Here is a 14,934-nt window from a genome sequence, read left to right on the forward strand (position 1 = left end):
TAAGCGCCACTGCAGCAGTCCCCTCTCCTTCAGCATTGGCTGCCCGGCGCTGCTGTGAATGCTGGGATGCGCTTCCCTCATCCCAGCATTCACAGCAGCGGCCAGCCAATACGGAAGGAGAGGGGACTGCTGCAGCGGTCTACTACCAATTACATAGCGCTGCAGCGGCTCCTGTCCCCCTCCCTCCTCCTCCTTCTTCCCAGCAGCTGCCCGGGATCTGCCACCACGAGGAGCCTGACTGCCAGCGAGGAGAGATGGTAAGTATTTATCTCTCTCTCTCTCTCTCTCTCTCTCTCTCTCTCTCTCTCTCTCTCTCTCTCTCTCTCTCTCTCTCTCTCTCTCTCTCTCTCTAATATGTCCTAGAGGATGCTGAGGACTCCAAAAGGACCATGGGGTATAGACGGGATCCGCAGGAGACATGGGCACTTTAAGACTTTAAATGGGTGTGAACTGGCTCCTCCCTCTATGCCTCAGTTAGATTCTGTGCCCAGAGAGACTGGACACACACTAGGGGAACTCTACAGAGTTTCTCTAGAAAAGACTTTTGTTAGGTTTATTATTTTCAGGGAGCACTATTGGCAACAGGCTCCCTGCATCGTGGAGCCGCGCCGCTGCCCCCCTCACAGAGCCTGAAGAAAGAAGCCGGGTGAGTAACATAAGCAAAGAAGACTTCAGTGAAGGCGGCAGAAGACTTCAGATCTTCGGAGGTATCACGCAGCGGTCACGCTGCACGCCATTCCTCCCACACACAAGCGGCACTAAATGGGTGCAGGGCGCAGGGGGGGCGCCCTGGGCAGCAATTAACCCTCTTTTAAGGACAGGCACAGCAGTATACAGTGCATAGGCACTGTATACAGACCCCCGCCAGTATAAATAAAAGGGGGATACTAGCGCGCCATTTAGGGGGCGGGGCTTCGTCCTCCAGCTCTAATCAGCGCCATTTTCTCTTCACAGCAAGCTGGTCATGGCCCTTCACTTCTGTCACAAGTAACAGGGTGCAAAAACAGGGGCGGTGCACACCAAATTTGGTGTTGTATATATTTATATATAAAAGTGCTGCTAGGTCTGGGACATTGTATATTCCTTCAGACCGGGTGAGGCGCTGGTCGTCAGCTGGCATACTTTCTCTCTGAAGGACCTTACTGTGGGTCTGTCCCCTATAGCCCAGTGTGTTAGTGGGTGTCGGTACGTGTGTGTCGACATGTCTGAGGCTGAATGCTCTTCCCAGGAGGAAGCTGGTGTGGGGGCGGAACAGAATGTGGGAGTAAATCTGTCCGCACCGCCGACTGCTGATTGGGTAGATATCTGGAGTGTCTTAAATGCATGTGTGGCTTTGTTGCATAAAAGATTAGACAAATCTGAGTCTCAGAACCAAGCATGGAGACAATCAATGGGAGATGTTTTGTCACAAACTCAGACCCCCTCGGGGTCACAGAAATGTTCGTTTACCCAGATAGCAGACACAGATACAGCCACGGATTCGGACTCCAGTGTCGACTATAGTGATGTCAAATTGAATCCTAAACTGGCTAAGAGCATTCAGTACATGATTGTGGCAATAAGGGACGTATTACATATCCCTGAGACAAGGGTCTGTATGTATAAGGGAAAGAAACCTGAGGTAACATTTCCTCCCTCTCATGAACTGAATACTCTTTTTGAAAGGGCTTGGGAAACTCCTGATAAAAAGTTACTGATTCCCAAGAGAATTTCTATGGCATATACTTTTCCCTCTGAGGATAGGGTAAGGTGGGAGTCAACACCCACAGTGGACAAAGCTCTAGCACGGTTGTCCAAGAAGGTGGTGCTACCGTCCCCTGACACTGCAGCCCTAAAGGATCCTGCGGATCGTAAGCAGGAAACTACCTTGAAATCTATTTATGTCACTATGGGTATGCTGCTCAGGCCGGCCGTGGCATCGGCATGGGTGAGTAGCGCTATTGAAAAGTGGGCAGATACCTTGTCATCTGAAATAGACACCATGGATAGGGATAGCGTGCATTTGAAGCTGGGTCATATTAGGGACGCAGCGGTCTATTTAAAGGAGGCTGCGAGAGATATTGGCCTCTTGGGATCAAGGGCCAATGCCATGGCAATCTCAGCTAGGAGAGCGTTGTGGACTCATCAATGGAATGGTGATGCTGACTCTAAAAAGGCTATGTAGGCTCTGCCCTATAAAGGTGGCGTTTTGTTTGGTGAAGGCCTCGCGGACCTGGTATCTACAGCTACTGCGGGTAAGTCATCTTTTCTACCTTTTGTCCCTCCACAGCAAAAGAAAACGCCTCAGTATCAGATGCAGTCCTTTCGGTCTAATAAATTCAAAAAAGGACGAGGGTCCTCCTTCCTTGCCGCTAGAGGTAAGGGAAGGGGAAAAAGATCGCCGGCTGTGGCAAGCCCCCAGGAGAAGAAGTCCTCCCTGGCTTCTACCAAGTCCACCGCATGACGCTGGGGATTCGCTGCGGGAGTCCGCACCAGTGGGGGCACGTCTTCAGCTCTTCAGTCGGATCTGGGCTCACTCAGGCATGGATCCTTGGGTGCTGGAAATTGTGACCCAAGGGTACAAACTGGAGTTTCAAGACGTGCCCCCTCACCGATTTTTCAAATCGGTCTTGCCAGCTTCTCTTCTGGAAAGGGAAGTAGTGTGCGCTGCAATACAAAAGCTATGTCAACAACAAGTCATTGTCGCGGTACCCCCGTCACAACGGGGAGAAGGGTTTTATTCACGCCTGTTCGTGGTCCCAAAGCCGGATGGCTCGGTCAGACCGATTCTGAACTTAAAATCCCTCAATCTGTATTTGAAAGATTCAAATTCAAAATGGAATCTCTCCGAGCAGTGATATCCAGTCTGGAAGGGGGGATTTTATGGTGTCAGTCGATGTTTACCTACATGTCCACATATATACTCCACATCAATCTTACCTGAGGTTTGCTGTTCAGGATTGTCATTACCAATTTCAGACGTTGCCGTTTGGGCTTTCCATGGCTCCGAGGATTTTCACTAAAGTAATGGCGGAAATGATGGTGCTCCTGCGAAAGCACGGTGTCACAATTATCCCGTACTTGGACGATCTCCTGATAAAGGCGAGATCAAAGGAGCAGTTACTAAGAAACGTTGCGCTCTCCCTGACAGTGCTGCAACAACATGGTTGGCTCCTGAATTTGCCAAAGTCACAGTTGGTTCCGACAACACGGCTGTCATTCTTGGGCATGATTCTGGACACGGACCTGCAGAGAGTTTTTCTCCCGGTGGAAAAAGCTCTGGAAATCCAGAACATGGTCAAAGGGATTCTGAAACCGGCAAGAGTGTCGATTCATCAATGTACTCAGGTGCTGGGGAAGATGGTGGCGGCCTACGAGGCCATTCCGTTTGGCAGGTTCCATGCCAGGGTGTTTCAGTGGAACCTGTTGGACAAGTGGTCCGGGTCTCACCTGCACATGCACTGGAAAACAAGCCTATCTTCCAGGAACAGAGTTTCTCTCCTGTGGTGGCTCCAAAGTTCTCACCTCCTAGGGGGACGCAGGTTCGGGATCCAGGATTGGATCCTGGTGACCACGGATGCAAGTCTCCGAGGCTGGGGAGCGGTCACACAGAGGGAAATTTTCCATGGAAAATGGTCAAGCCAGGAAGCTTGTCTGCACATAAACATTCTGGAATTAAGAGCCATCTACAACGGCCTTCTACAAGCGGAACATCTCCTGTTGGACAACATAACAGCAGTGGCGTACATAAACCACCAAGGCGGAACAAGAAGCAGAGCAGCGATGGCGGAGGCCACAAGAGTTCTCCGCTGGGCGGAAAAACATACAGGCGCTCTCTCGGCGGTCTTCATTCGAGGCGTGGACAACTGGAAAGCAGATTTCCTCAGCAGACACGATCTCCATCTGGAGAGTGGGGTCTTCATCAAGAGGTCTTTGCAGAAGTGACAAGTCATTGGGGAATTCCTCAAATAGACATGATGGCGTCTCGCCTCAACAAGAAACTTCAGAGATATTGTTCCAGGTTGAGGGACCCTTAAGCCAGTGCGGTGGACGCCCTGGTGACGCCCTGGGTGTTTCAGTCGTTCTATGTGTTTCCTCCACTACCACTCATTCCAAAGGTGATAAGCCTCATAAGAAGAACAGGGGTTCAGGCGATACTCTTTGTTCCAGATTGGCCACGGAGGGCCTGGTATCCGGATCTTCAGGAACTGCTCATAGCAGATCCCTGGCCTCTTCCTCTAAGAGAGGATCTGTTACAGCAAGGGCCGGTTGCGTTTGACGGCATGGCGGTTGAACGCCAGATCTTAGCCCGGAAGGGTATTCCCGGTGAAGTCATCCCTACACTGCTTAAATCAAGAAAGGAGGTAACGACGAAGCATTATCACTGTATTTGGAGAAAATACGTGTCTTGGTGTGAAGCCAAGAAGGCTCTTACGGAAGAATTTTAGCTGGGTCGTTTTCTACATTTTTTGCAGGCCAGTGTGGATGCGGGCCTAAAGTTGGGCTCCATTAAAGTCCATATTTCGGCCTTATCGATTTCCTTTCAAAAAGAATTGGCCTCCCTTCCGGAAGTTCAGACTTTCGTGAAGGGTGTGCTGCACATCCAACCTCCATTTGTGCCCCCGGTGGCACCATGGGACCTTAACGTGGTGTTGCAGTTCCTTATGTCACATTGGTTTGAACCTTTACAGAAGGTTGAGTTAAAATTCCTCACTTGGAAAGTGGTCTTGCTATTGGCCTTGGCATCCGCAAGAATTAGTGGCCTTGTCTCACAAGAGTCCCTATTTGATCTGCCATGTGGATAGAGCGGAATTACGAACTCGTCAACAATTTCTACCAAAGGTGGTTTCTTCATTTCACATGTACCAACCTATTGTGGTGCTTGTGGCTACTGAAGCTTTGGCTGATTCAAATTCTCTCGATGTAGTCAGAGCTTTGAAGATTTATGTCGCCAGAATAGCTCGTATTAGGAAAACAGAGGCACTGTTTGTCCTGTATGCTCCCAACAAGATTGGGGCTCCTGCTTCTAAACAGACTATTGCACGTTGGATATGTAATACGATTCAGCATGCGCATTCTATGGCTGGATTGCCGTTACCGAAATCGGTGAAGGGCCATCGGTGAAGTGACAGAACGGGACCCGGGAACGGAGGAGACCGGCTGCTGCAGGAGAAGCGCGCGGACTGAAGGAGAAGGAAGACGCGGCGGACTGAAGGAGACGGAGGACGCGGACACAGAGGACCAGGCCTGAGGTTGTGGAAGGAAGAGACGCGGTCACCGGCGGCAGGTAGTTACCTGCCCCCGGCGGTAAGTGTAAAACACACAGCCTATGACCACACAACCCAGAGCCGCACATAAGAGGGGACTGACAGGCGGGACGCCGCACTAGTCATACCCCAAACATTCAAATAGGACGCAGTTCAGAGGGCACATAGGCATCCACCACACCTATGGTAAAGGTGACCCACAGGGTACACTTGACATTTACCTGAGCTGGGGTCCAATCGGTATACCAATAGGAAGGTATACCTTGCAAAGGGTAGTCTGCAGGACACACCTGACAGTGGTGAAGGAACTGTGGGACAAGGACCAAACACAATATTGAAATTAGGATGCTGACCTAATCATATCTAATTTACAAATAAAGAGTTCAGATAGAAACCATATCAGATTGATCATTGGTGCAAAACCTACAATCAGGCGCAAACAGTCAACACAATCACTTATCCAAGTACCACTCCCATCCCGCAATACCCTATATTCCCATTTTTCCCTTATATCCCCCCCAGAGCGCGCTGACCATGCCAAATCATACCAGAAAGGTGGGCTCATCTTGGGCGGCTGCCCGAGGGGTCTCGGCGTTATAGCTTTGCCGAGTAGCTACTTGGTCGGGTTCAAACACTTTTGCAAAATTCTACAAGTTTGATACCCTGGCTGATGAGGACCTCATGTTTGCTCAATCGGTGCTGCAGAGTCATCCGCACTCTCCCGCCCGTTCTGGAGCTTTGGTATAATCCCCATGGTCCTTTTGGAGTCCCCAGCATCCTCTAGGACATAGGAGAAAATAGGATTTTAATACCTACCGGTAAATCCTTTTCTCTTAGTCCATAGAGCATGCTGGGCGCCCGTCCCAGTGCGGACTTTGGGGGTCATTCCGAGTTGATCGCTCGTTGTTTTTTTCCGCAACGAAGCGATCAGTCGCTAACGCGCATGCACAATGTCCGCAGTGTGACTGCGCCAAGTAATTTTGCTATGCAGTTAGGTATTTTACTCACGGCATTACGAGGATTTTTCTTCGTTCTGATGATCGGAGTGTGATTGACAGGAAGTGGGTGTTACTGGGCGGAAACTGAGCGTTTTATGGGTGTGTGTGAAAAAACGCTGACGTATTTTTTAAAAACGCGGGAGTGGCTGGAGAAACGGGGGAGTGCCTGGGCGAACGCTGGGCGTATTTGTGACGTCAAACAGGTACGATACTGACTGAACTGATCGCAATGGCAGAGTAAGTCTCGAGCTACTCAGAAACTGCTAAGAAGTGTGCTAATCGCAATATTGCGAATCCGTCGTTCGCAATTCTAAGAAGCTAAGATTCACTCCCAGTAGGCGGCGGCTTAGCGTGTGTAATGCTGCTAAAAGCAGCTTGCGAGCGTACAACTCGGAATGACCTCCACTATCTGCAGTTCTTGTTATAGTTATTGCTTATGTTACACAAAAGTTCTGTTTCAGTTGTGATCAGCCTGTTGCTGATTTTGGTTCATTCCGTTAACTGGTATTTGGTTAAAAGCCATGTTGTACGGTGTGTTGTGGTGTGAGCTGGTATGTATCTCACCCTTAGTTAACAAAAATCCGTTTCCTCAAAATGTCCGTCTCCCTGGGCACAGTTCCTATAACTGAGGTCTGGAGGAGGAGCATAGAGGGAGGAGCCAGTTCACACCCATTTGAAGTCTTAAAGTGCCCATGTCTCCTGCGGATCCCGTCTATACCCCATGGTCCTTTTGGAGTTCCCAGCATCCTCTACGGACTAAGAGAAAAGGATTTACCGGTAGGTATTAAAATCCATTTTCTCTAACGTCCTAAGTGGATCTGGGGACTTCGTAAGGACAATGGGGAATAGACGGGCTCCGCAGGAGATAGGGCACTCTAGAAAAGAATTAGGTCTACTGGTGTGCACTGGCTCCTCCCTCTATGTCCCTCCTCCAGACCTCAGTTAGAATCTGTGCCCGAACGAGAAGGGTGCACCTTAGTGAGCTCTCCAGAGCTTGCTGAGAAAGAAAAGTATTTTGTTAGGTTTTTTATTTTCAGAGAGCTTCTGCTGGCAACAGACTTTCTGCTACGTGGGACTGAGGGGAGAGAAGCAAACCTTACCAACTGCGGGATATGTTGCGCTTCTTAGGCTACTGGACACCATTAGCTCCAGAGGGATCGAACACAGGTACTAACCATTGGCGGTCCGATCCCAGAGCCACGCCGCCGTCCCCGTCGCAGAGCCAGAAGCAAGAAGCACGGCGTAGATGAAGAAATCGGCGGCAGAAGACTTCAGTCTTCAAACAAGGTAGCGCACAGCACTGCAGCTGTGCGCCATTGCTCCCACAGCACACCACACACTCCGGTCACTGTAGGGTGCAGGGCGCAGGGGGGGGCGCCCTGGGCAGCAATAAGGTACCTTTGGCAAAAGTAAGCAGACATACAGGTAGGCACTGTATGTCTGCATGAGCCCCCGCCATTTTTTTCACACAAAATCGCGGGACAGAAAGCCACCAAGAAGGGGGCGGGGCTTCTTCCTCAGCACTCACCAGCGTAATTTTCTCTTCACAGCTCCGCTGGAAGGAAGCTCCCCAGACTCTCCCCTGCAGAATCACGGTTGAGGGGTGAAAAAAGAGGGGGGGGCACATAAATTTAGGCGCAAAACAGATAATACAGCAGCTACTGGGTAAACACTGAGTTACTGTGTTTTTTCCTGGGTCATATAGCGCTGGGGTGTGTGCTGGCAAACTCTCTCTCTGTCTCTCCGAGGGGCCTGGTGGGGGAATTGTCTTCAAAAGAGCTTCCTCTGTGTGTATGGTGTGTCGGTACGCGTGTGTCGACATGTTTGACGAGGAAGGCTATGTGGAGGCGGAGCGGGAGGAAATGAGTGTGGTGTCGCCGCAGCCGGTGCCGACACCGGATTCGATGGATATGTGGAAGGTTTTAAATGAGAATGTTAATTCCTTACATAAAAGGCTAGATAAAGCAGAAGCCTTGGGACAGTCTGATCTTGCTACGCAGGGGCCGTCAGGGTCTCAAAAGCGTCCACTATCCCAGGTTGTTGACACAGATATCGACACGGAGTCTGACTCTAGCGTCGATGATGAGGAGGCCAGATTACAACCTAAAATGGCCAAAGCTATAAGATATATGATTATAGCTATGAAGGAGGTGTTACACATCTCTGAGGAAAGCCCTGTCCCTGAGAAGAGAGATAATATGTTTGGGGAAAAGAGACAAGTGGTGACCTTTCCCCCGTCTCATGAATTAAATGAGTTATGTGAGAAATCGTGGGAATCACCAGATAAGAAACTGCTGATCCCCAAAAGGATGCTAATGGCGTACCCCTTCCCGCCATCGGACAGGTTACGCTGGGAATCCGCCCCGAGGGTAGACAAAGCGTTGACACGCTTGTCTAAACAGGTGGCGCTACCGTCACAGGATACGGCAGCCTTAAAAGATCCTGCAGATAGAAAGCAGGAAGCTATCCTAAGGTCCATATACACACATTCGGGTACCGTGCTTAGACCGGCCATTGCGTCGGCATGGATGTGTAGTGCTGTAGCAGCATGGGCAGATATGTTATCTGAAGAGATGGAAACCCTGGACAAGGATACTATATTACTGACACTGGGGCATATAAAAGACACTGTCCTGTATATGAGGGATGCTCAGAGGGACATTGCCATGCTGAGCTCTAGGATAAATGCTATGTCGATTTCAGCCAGAAGGGGCCTGTGGACTCGACAATGGACAGGTGATGCCGACTCTAAGCGGCACATGGAGGTTTTGCCTTACAAGGGTGTGGAATTATTTGGGGAAGGTCTGTCGGACTTAGTGGCCACAGCTACGGCTGGAAAGTCAAATTTTCTACCATTTATTCCATCACAACCTAAGAAAGCATCGTATTATCAAATGCAGTCCTTTCGTTCACAGAAGGGTAAGAAAGTCCGAGGTGCGTCCTTTCTTGCCAGAGGCAAGGGTAGAGTAAGGAAGCTGCATAACACAGCTAGTTCCCAGGAACAGAAGTCCTCCCCGGCTTCAACTAAGTACACCGCATGACGCTGGGGCTCCACAGGTGGAGCCAGGGTCGGTGGGGGGCGCGTCTCCGAAATTTCAGCCACCAGTGGGTTCGCTCACAGGCGGATCCCTGGGTTATACAGATAGTATCCCAGGGGTACGGGCTGGAATTTGAAGAGATACCCCTCGCCGCTTCCTCAAATCGGCTCTGCCAACGTCCCCCATAGAAAAGGAGTTGGTGGTAACTGCGATTCACAAATTGTATCTCCAGCAGGTGGTGGTGGAGGTCCCCCCCCCCCCTTCAACGGGGGAGAGGGTATTATTCCACAATGTTTGTGGTACCGAAACCGGACGGTTTGGTCAGGCCCATTTTGAACTTAAAATCCCTGAACGTTTACCTGAAAAGGTTCAAGTTCAAGATGGAATCGCTGAGAGCAGTCATTGCGAGCCTGGAAGAAGGGGATTTTATGGTGTCGCTGGACATAAAGGATGCTTACCTGCATGTCCCGATTTATCCACCTCATCAGGAATACCTCAGGTTGGTGGTACAGGATTGTCACTACCAATTCCAGACGTTGTCGTTTGGTCTCTCCATGGCACCGAGAATATTTACCACGGTAATGGCTGAAATGATGGTGATCCTGCGAAAGCAAGGAATCACAATTATCCCGTACTTGGACGATCTCCTTATAAAGGCGAGGTCCAGCGAACAGTTGCTGATCAGTGTAGCACGCTCTCAGGAGGTGTTACAGCAACACGGCTGGGTTCTGAATATCCCAATGTCGCAGTTGATCCCTACGACTCGTCTGCCCTTCCTGGGCATGATTCTGGACACAGACCAGAAGAGGGTTTATCTCCCGACTGAGTAGGCTCAGGAGCTCATGACCTTAGTCAGAGACTTATTAAAACAAAGACAGGTGTCAGTGCATCAATGCACGCGAGTCCTGGGAAAGATGGTGGCATCATACGAGGCCATTCCCTTCGGCAGGTTCCATGCGAGGACCTTTCAATGGGATCTGTTGAACAAGTGGTCCGGATCACATCTACAGATGCAGCGGCTGATCACCCTATCCCCCAGGGCAAGGGTGTCTCTGCTGTGGTTTCTGCAGAGTGCTCACCTTCTCGAGGGCCGAAGATTCGGCATTCAGGACTGGGTCCTTGTGTCCACGGATGCGAGCCTCCGAGGGTGGGGAGCAGTCACGCAGGGAAGAAATTTCCAAGGCCTGTGGTCAAGTCAGTAGACTTGTCTGCCCATAAACATCCTGGAAATAAGGGCCATATACAACGCCCTAAGTCAGGCAGTAAACCTGCTTCGAGACAAATCGGTGCTGATTCAATCAGACATCACCGCAGTGGCTCATGTAAACCGTCAAGGCGGCACAAGGAGCAGGGTGGCGATGACAGAAGCCACCAGGATTCTTCGTTGGGAGGAGAATCATGTAAGAGCACTGTCAGCAGTGTTTATCCCGGGAGTGGACAACTGGGAAGCAGACTTCCTCAGCAGGCACGACCTCCACCCCGGAGAATGGGTACTTCATCCAGAAGTCTTCACACAGGTGTCAGACCGGTGGGAACTGCCACAAGTGGACATGATGGCGTCCCGTCTAAACAAAAAGTTACAGCGGTATTGCGCCAGGTCAAGGGACCCTCAGGCGATAGCTGTGGACGCACTAGTGACACCGTTTGTGTTCCAGTCGGTTTATGTGTTTCCCCCTCTTCCTCTCATACCCAAGGTACAGAGAATCATAAGAAGAAGAGGAGTGAGAACAATTCTCATTGTTCCGGATTGGCCAAGAAGAGTTTGGTATCCGGATCTGCAAGAAATGCTCACAGAGGACCCATGTTCTCTGCCCTTAAGACAGGATCTGTTACAACAGGGGCCCTGTCTGTTCCAAGACTTACCGTGGCTGCGTTTGACGGCATGGCGGTTGAACGCCGGATCCTAGCAGAAAAGGGGATTCCGGATGAGGTTATTCCTACGCTTATAAAGGCTCGGAAGGTTGTAACGTCTAAGCATTATCACCGTATATGGCGAAAATATGTTGCTTGGTGTGAAGCCCGGAGGGCTCCTACAGAGGAATTCCAGCTGGGCCGGTTCCTTCATTTCCTACAATCCGGAGTGTCTTTGGGCCTAAAATTGGGATCCATTAAGGTCCAGATTTCGGCCCTATCCATTTTCTTTCAAAAAGAACTGGCAGCTCTTCCTGAAGTTCAGACCTTTGTGAAGGGAGTGCTGCATATACAGCCCCCGTTTGTGCCTCCAGTGGCACCTTGGGATCTTAACGTGGTGTTGGGTTTCCTAAAATCACACTGGTTTGAACCACTAAAAACTGTGGAGTTAAAATATCTCACGTGGAAGGTGGTTATGCTGCTGGCTCTGGCCTCAGCCAGGCATGTGTCGGAATTGGCGGCTTTGTCACATAAAAGCCCCTATCTGGTTTTTCATATGGACAGGGCAGAATTGCGGACCCGTCCACAATTTCTGCCCAAGGTGGTGTCATCATTTCATATGAACCAACCTATTGTGGTGCCTGTGGCTACAGGGGACTTGGAGGATTCCGAGTTACTAGATGTAGTGCGGGCTTTGAAGATTTATGTGACCAGAACGGCCAAGGTCAGGAAAATGGAGTCGCTGTTTATCCTGTATGCATCCAATAAGTTGGGTGCTCCTGCTTCAAAGCAGACTATTGCTCGCTGGATCTGTAACACGATTCAGCAGGCTCATTCTGCGGCTGGATTGCCGCCTCCGAAATCAGTAAAGGCCCATTCCACAAGTAAGGTGGGCTTCTTCTTGGGCGGCTGCCCGAGGGGTCTTGGCATTACAACTTTACCGAGCTGCTACTTGGTCGGGATCAAAGACATTTGCAAAGTTCTACAGGTTTGATACCCTAGCTGAGGAGGACCTTGAGTTTGCTCATTCGGTGCTGCAGAGTCATCCGCACTCTCCCGCCCGTTTGGGTGCTTTGGTATAATCCACATGGTCCTTACGGAGTCCCCAGCATCCACTTAGAACATTAGAGAAAATAAGAATCTATTTCTCGTAGTCCGTAGTGGATGCTGGGCGCCCGTCCCAAGTGCAGACTTCTTCTGCAATACTGTATATAGTTATTGCTTAACAAAGGGTTATGTTATGTTACATCAGGTTATCTGATGTTTTGTATTGTTCATACTGTTAACTGTATTTGGTTATCACAAGTTATACGGTGTGATTGGTGTGGCTGGTATGAGTCTTACCCTGGATTCCAAAATCCTTTCCTTGTAATGTTAGCTTGTCCGGGCACAGTTTCCTTAACTGAGGTCTGGAGGATGGACATAGAGGGAGGAGCCAGTGAACACCAGTAGACCTAATTCTTTTCTAGAGTGCCCTATCTCCTGCGGAGCCAGTCTATTCCCTATGGTCCTTACGGAGTCCCCAGCATCCACTACGGACTACGAGAAATAGATTTACCGGTGAGTAAAATCTCCTTTTTTGCTATGTGTGTTTAGCTGTTTGTGTGTTTTGTCATATGTGTGTATGTATGTTTTGCTATATGTTTGTCTTTTACTATGTGAGTGTATATACAGGGCCGGCCTGACCATTACATCGCGGAGAGTACCATATGTGGAGGGTGCTGCTGCTGCCTTCTCATGTCCTCCCGAGGTGTGCTCGCACACCTGCTGCACTGCTTAAAGAGAGAGCCTGGATCACAGTGTGAGGTGAGTGGGGACCCAGGGAGGGAAACCACTGGGACAGGGTCGCACACTGCGGCCGCCATCTTTCTGCACCTCTGCCTTAGTCACTCTATACCTGTCACCCACTATCTCCCTGTCAGCCCTGTCTCAGTCAAAGTATAGATAGCGTGGCGAGCCACCGTGCCCGCAGCATGGCGAGCCCGCAAGGGGCTCATTTGCGCTTGCCCAGCTGTCGGTATGCCGGCGGTCGGGATTCCGGCGCCAGTATGCTGGTCGACGGGAGCCCGGCCGCCAGCATACCCTGCTACACCCGGGCAAGCGCAAATGAGCACGGTGGCTCGCCATGCTATCTATACTTTCTCCAGGGCGCTCATGGACCCCCAAGAGGGAGAAAAGATGTCGGTATGCCGGCGGTCGGGATTCCGGCGCCAGTATGTTGATCGTTTGGAGTCCGGCCACCGGCTAACAGAAGACCACCCCAGTCACCCACTGTCTCCCTGTCACCCCTGCCTCAGTCACCCACTATCTCCTTGTCTCTCCTGCCTCAGTCACCCACTATTTCCCTGTCATCCCTGCCTCAGTCACCCACTATTTCCCTGTCGCCCCTGCCTCAGTCACCAACTCTACCTGTCACCCCTGTCTCAGTCACCCACTATCTCTCTGTCATACCGGCCTCAGTCATCTACTCTTTACTTGTCACCCCTGCCTCAGTCACCCACTATGTCCATGTCACCCCTGCCTCAGTCACCCTCTATGTCCATGTCACCCCTGCCTCAGTCACCCACTATGTCCATGTCACCCCTGCCTCAGTCACCCACTATGTCCATGTCACTCCTGCCTCAGTCACCCACTATCTCCCTGTCACCCCTGCCTCAGTCACCCACTCTCACCCTGCCTCAGTCACCAACTCTACCTGTCACCCCTGTTCAGTCACCAACTCTACCTGTCACCCCTGCCTCAGTCACCCACTATCTCCCTGTCACCCCTGCCTCAGTCATATACTCTCTACTTGTCACCCCTGCCTCAGTCACCCACTATCTCCCTGTCACCCCTGCCTCAGTCACCCACTCTCACCCTGCCTCAGTCACCAACTCTACCTGTCACCCCTGTTCAGTCACCAACTCTACCTGTCACCCCTGCCTCAGTCACCCACTATCTCCCTGTCCCCCTGGCCTCAGTCACCCACTATCTCCCTGTCACCCCTGCCTCAGTCACCCACTATGTCCATGTCACCCCTGCCTCAGTCACCCACTATCTCCCTGTCAGCTCTGCCTCAGTCATCCACTATCTCCCTGTCACCCCTGCCTCAGTCATCTACTCTCTACTTGTCATCCCGGCCTCAGTCACCCACTATCTCCCTGTCACCCCTGCTTCAGTCACCCACTATCTCCCTGTCACCCCTGCCTCAGTCATCTACTCTCTACTTGTCACCCCTGCCTCAGTCACCCACTATGTCCATGTCACCCCTGCCTCAGTCACCCACTATCTCCCTGTCAGCTCTGCCTCAGTCATCCACTATCTCCCTGTCACCCCTGCCTCAGTCATCTACTCTCTACTTGTCATCCCGGCCTCAGTCACCCACTATCTCCCTGTCACCCCTGCTTCAGTCACCCACTATCTCCCTGTCACCCCTGCCTCACCAGTCACCCACTATCTCCCTGTCACCCCTGCCTCAGTCACCCACTATCTACCAGTCACTCCTACCTTACTCGCACACTATCTCCCTGTCACCCCTGCTTCAGTCACCCACTATCTCCTTGTCACCCCTGCTTCAGTCACCCACTATCTCCCTGTCACCCCTGCCTCAGTCACCAACTCTACCTGTCACTCCTGCCTCAGTCATCTACTCTCTACTTGTCACCCCTGCCTCAGTCACCCACTATGTTCATGTCACCCCTGCCTCAGTCACCCACTATCTACCTGTCACTCTTGCCTTACTTGCATACTATCTCCCTGTCTCCCCTACTTCAGTCACCCACTTACAGTTTTTTTTGTGGTTCATGCGATCCCTAATTTTAG

The 14,934-nt window shown here is 51.0% G+C and overlaps 1 long non-coding RNA gene across 1 annotated transcript in view; it reads left to right on the forward strand.

Annotated features, from left to right (window-relative positions):
* The window catches only part of LOC135028450 (uncharacterized), a 16,514-nt gene extending 3,379 nt beyond the window's left edge, over window positions 1-13,135 (forward strand). The window contains exons 2-3 of the long non-coding RNA XR_010224756.1: window positions 204-257; window positions 12,808-13,135. This is a non-coding gene — a long non-coding RNA (uncharacterized LOC135028450). The remainder of the gene's footprint in view (window positions 1-203; window positions 258-12,807) is intronic.
* The last annotated feature ends 1,799 nt before the right edge of the window (window positions 13,136-14,934 follow it).

Source organism: Pseudophryne corroboree, unplaced genomic scaffold (genome assembly GCF_028390025.1).
Source record: "Pseudophryne corroboree isolate aPseCor3 unplaced genomic scaffold, aPseCor3.hap2 scaffold_476, whole genome shotgun sequence".
Taxonomy (NCBI): domain Eukaryota; kingdom Metazoa; phylum Chordata; class Amphibia; order Anura; family Myobatrachidae; genus Pseudophryne; species Pseudophryne corroboree.